The 5,191-nt window shown below is 39.1% G+C and overlaps 1 pseudogene; it reads right to left on the bottom strand.

The window, feature by feature from the left end:
- Window positions 1-485: 485 nt before the first annotated feature.
- Window positions 486-890, bottom strand: LOC101445897 (cytochrome c oxidase subunit 6B1-like; annotated as a pseudogene).
- Between the last annotated feature and the right edge of the window lie 4,301 nt (window positions 891-5,191).

The raw sequence follows: 5,191 nt of genomic DNA, 5'->3' as shown, positions 1-5,191 counted from the left end.
TTTATAGTCACACTAAAATACATCCCTAGCACATAGCTCAGGGAGTAGTGTAGTGTATGTCCAAAAAATGTTTGCTGGCTGAATGAAACCAAAAGATAGAAAAGAGGACCAGATAAAAGTCATTCTTGTATATGGTAATGAGATTAGGTTTCACCCTGAAAGTAAGGGGAAGTGAATGAATGCTTTTAAATTTAGTAAAATGGCCTTCCTTGCCACAATATTAAACATTTTTTTAAGTATTACAAGCACTGGCATATGGGATAAATAAGAGCAAGATTTTTTCAGTATTATTTTACTTAACATACATACATACAGAATTTATTATGAGCCACACTTCATTATAAAATATTGACAAATGTTTAGTTTTTGGAGCACCTCTAGAGATTTGCTGTATTCTTTTTTTTTCTTTTTTACTTTTCCAGTAAGTTTTTTATTATTAGTTAAGTCATGATCAGGATCCCAGGGTGGGGATCACCATGATGTACCCAGGTCCCCCTTCCTCACCCTGGGAGAAGGATGAAGGACAGAGAAAAAGTGCGGTGGGTAGTTCAGATCTTCCCAGGAAATGTGCCTTCTGCCCTGCGATCGTCCCAGGCCGACACCCAAGATGAGGGGCAGAGGGGCTTATACACACGCCGGTACCACTCGCACACGTGACATCACCTCCCTTAGCAGTCATTGCCTTCTCGCAGCGGTGGAAGTCCAGGTAGTTCTGCCAGCAGTTCTGGTTTGGTTCTGGTTGGGGAAGCGGCTGTCAAAAGGGGCAGTTCGGTAGTTCTTGATTTTGGTCTTGATGTCTTTGGCCATGGTGGTGACTCCTAAAGGCGACCCTGCAGTCGCTCGAACCTCAGCGTGACCCTCAGCCTACACGTTGGTCCCGGACCGGAAGCAGAATTCTGCTCTATTCTTATCTTCACTTTATAAGTAGGAAGCTGAGGCTAAGAGAGGTTAATTTGAACATGTCTGTCAGTAAGAAGGTATTGAGGGAAAGGAGGAACTGGCTTGATTCAGAGGTTCAAAGACTTTTTCTGAACTTCAAGAGAGAAACCCTGAGATGTCTCATCATCAACTATAAATGGTTTAGATGCTGATGAATTTTGAAACAGATTTCATGGCAAGGCAGACAGAAGGGTGGCTCACACTCAGTAGGTATACAATGAATACTCTTGAAGAAAACTGAATGTATAGTAACCTCTGTATCAACAAAGGAGAACTTTTCAACAGCTGAATAGATCACTTGTTACATATATAAAATTCATCTATTTTAAGTGTTCTGATTTAACATATATGCAATTATACAACTGTCACACAGCCAGGTATTACCCAATATCTTTCAAAGTTCTTTTTTATGAATATATTATTTATTTTTAGAAGATATTTAGATTACATAAAATGTTATATAGAAAAGTATAAGGAATTTCCATATGCCCCACTCCCCACACCTCCCACCCTCCTCCCCATTAACAAATTCCTTCACTAGTGTGGTACATTCATTGCAATTAATGGACACATTATGAAGCCTGAAGCCTTTTCCAAAATTTGCTTTTTCTAGAATTTCATATAAATGGGAAATCATGATAGAATGTAATGTTTTCTGTCTGACTAATCTCAGTTTGTACGGTATTTTTACGATTCATCCATGTTGTTACTGGTGTCCAGAGTTAATTCCATTTTACTGACAAGTAGTATTTCTTTTTATGTTTATATCACTTTTTTTTTCATCATCATGGGACATTCATTGCATTTGGTCAATACATTTTTTTTGAGCACTGCTGCACCACATGGATAATGGTTTACATTATAGTTTACACTTTCCCCAGTCCTCTCAGTGGGCCATGGCAGAACATACAATGTCCAGCAACTTGTCCCTGCAGTACCACCCAGGACAACTCCAAGTCCTGAGAATGCCCCCACATCATATTTCTTCTTCCCCTCAGCTACTTCTGTGGCCACTTTCTCCACATCAATGCTACACTTTCTTCCATTACTAATCACAATAGTTCCAGAATAGAATATCAGTAAGTCCACTCTAATCCATCCTCTACTCCTCCATCCTGTGGACCCTGGGATAGTTATGTCCACTCCACCTCTATATTGAGAGGTGGCTTAGATTCCAAATGGATGATGGATGCAATTCTCCTGCTTACAGTTGTAGGCACTCTTGTGATAAAAGACAAAACATCAAAAACAAAGCTTTTTCTTTTTTAATTCTTTGATACCCAAATTTATTTTTACTTTAATTTTTCTAACTTAGCATGTATTCTTTATCTAACCTTTAAACCCATCACTATATTCCATTTTACTATTAATGGAATCTGGCGATAGATTAGGCTTCACTTTCAAAGAAGTTTTGGAACACAGAGAGATTCAACTATGGCAGGAGAGGAACACTCCTGTGGGGTGTTACTGATAGGGGGCACATGGTTGGGAGGGAGTTCTCCAGGGCATGTATACAGGGTACATAAAAATGTTTAGATATTATCATAATGTTACAGTTAAAAAACAACAACTGAGGGGGTACTGAGTTCCTAGGCAGGGGAGCTCTGTTGCATTCCCCAATGGAACAGCAACAATCCTCCAAGTGTAATGGCTAAGACCAGTAAAGAAGGATGGTCCAGCAATGAGCCCTTGATACTAATGGCTATGCTTATATTACTTCTTATTTTCTATGTACAAGTTGATGGACATTTTCTCTTTGGGGTTATTTTGAGAAGTGTGGCTATGAAAGTAATGGATAAATCTTCATATGTAAATATGCTTTTATCTCTTCTGGGTAAAAAATAAAGTGGGAATGGAATTGCTGGTTTACACAGCAAATGTATATTTAAAGTTTGAAGTAACTAAATCTCTTTTCAAAACTCCCTGAAGAGTACCTGTAGTCCTTCAGGCTGAAATAAAGGGACATTAGACAACAATTCAAAGTCATATGAAGAAATTAAAATCTCAGGTAATAGTGCCCACATAGGTATATAATGATGTCAAATATTTTGATTAAATTGTTTTTGCCCTAATTTGAAATGTTATCAACAGAAATAGCAGCTTTCACTTAGAATAATACGGTAATATTTTATCCATATTAAGAAAAAAATTCTCAAGATAAAATATTCTCCTTTGCCTAAACTCTAATTCATGAGTAAAACACTCATTTGTGTAAAATTAAATCAAAATCTGGTTGAATTAGGGAAACGGACTTTGGCCCAGTGGTTAGGGCGTCCGTCTACCATATGGGAGGTCCGCGGTTCAAACCCCGGGCCTCCTTGACCCGTGTGGAGCTGGCCATGTGCAGTGCTGATGCGCGCGGGGGGTGCCATGCCACGCAGGGGTGTCCCCCGCGTGGGGGAGCCCCACGCGCAAGGAGTGCGCCCGTGAGGAAAGCCGCCCAGCGTGAAAGGAAAGAGCAGCCTGCCCAGGAATGGCGCCGTTCACACTTCCCGTGCGGCTGGCGATGGCAGGGGCGGACGAGGAGACAAGACGCAGCGGATAGACACCGGGAGTGGACAACCAGGGGAGGGGGGGAAATTAAATAAAAATTTTAAAAAATCTGGTTGAATTAAATAGGAGGGGAAGATATAAATGAGGTAGGGGGAGGGGCTCTCTATATTAAAGTCCCTGGTCAGGACATCTCACTCCAGAACTGAGCTGTGAGTGGATGCAACTGGACATCAGAGAAGACACTAGTGGAGGAGACATGAGTCCAAATTTGTCTTAGTTTTTTTAGTTATCAGATATCTACAAATTGAAGAAATGATAGAGTAAGTTCCAAATATTAAAGAAATATATATTAGAGTGGACTTACTGATATTCTATTCATGAACTATTGTGATTAATAATCAAAGAAAATGTAGCATTGATTTGGTGAAAGTGGCCATGGTGGTTGCTGGGGGTAGGGAGTGGGAGGAAGAGATGTGATGTGGGGGCATTTTTGGGGGTTGGAGTTGTCCTGGGTGGTGCTGCAGGGATAGTTACCAGACATTGTATGTCCTCCCATGGCCCACTGCGTGGACTGTGGGAAAGTGTGGGCTAAGGTGTGGACTATTGACCATGAGGTGCAGCGGTGCTCAGAGATGTATTCACCAAATGCAATGAATGTCTCATGATGATGGAGGAGGTTGTTGTTATGGGGGAGAAGTGGGGTGAGGGGTGTGGAGGGTATATGGGGACCTCATATTTTTTGAATGTAACATTAAAAAAGAAAGAAAGAAAAAAATAGTAAAATAATAAAGAAAAATATAATTCAACAAGTATTATCTGAGGCCGCCTCAATGATATACACACAATATGTGCACTTATGTTCGGTTGAGTCCTCTGCTTCAGGAGCAGTTGGAGGAGCCTAGATTTTCAATATCAATGCTGAAGAAATGACATGATCCTTTAGCATTACTCAAAACATAGTTTGGCCAACTTAAAAGATGTGAACTGAAGTTTTCCCATTCTCTTATTCAACCTCTAAGTTCTGCCAAGGGATTTTGTTACACTTAAGTTGAACTATCTAGGGAAATTGGGAGGTTTCTTAGATTAGACAAGCAAAGCCCAAGAGAAATATAAGACTCACATATAATTCTATACTTTTTTCTAATAACCACATTAAGGAAAATAAAAAGAAACAGTCAAATAATTAAAAAAAAAAGAGAGAGATGCCAGGTATTGAACTCAAGAACTTATACATGAGAAGCAGGTATTCAATCACTGCATTACATACACTCCCCAATGAGAGTTGATTTTTTCATTTGTTTGTTTTTTTGTTTTTAGGGGGTATCAGGAATCTGATCTGGGCCTTGTACATGGGAAGCATGCACTCAACCCTTGAGCTACGTCCACTCCACCAAATTAATTTCAGTAAGCAAGATATTACTAAAACATATAATCAAAATTATGAAGTCCTTAATGAAACAGCTTACATTCTCTTTCTCATTGTATCTTAAAATTAGTGTCCATTTTTTACTCTGAACATATCTCAATTCATATATACCCTTTTCATTTGCTCAATAGCCATGTGTTTCTGGTAGCTATCATAATAGACAACCCAGGTAGAGACTTTTCACTACTACAATGTTTTTTTTTATTATTTTAGTTTTTTCATGTTATTTTTCCTTCAGCACCTAAGATTAAAACTGAATAATGATGCATGTGTTCATTCAAACTACAATTTAAAATCTCAGAAGTCAGGACCATGAGTTTTTGTACATGTATT

The sequence above is a fragment of the Dasypus novemcinctus genome, chromosome 17, assembly GCF_030445035.2.
Source record: "Dasypus novemcinctus isolate mDasNov1 chromosome 17, mDasNov1.1.hap2, whole genome shotgun sequence".
In the NCBI taxonomy this organism is placed as follows: Eukaryota; Metazoa; Chordata; class Mammalia; order Cingulata; family Dasypodidae; genus Dasypus; species Dasypus novemcinctus.
Note: the sequence above shows the minus strand (reverse complement) of the source record. Positions and strands in the feature narration are given on the sequence as shown.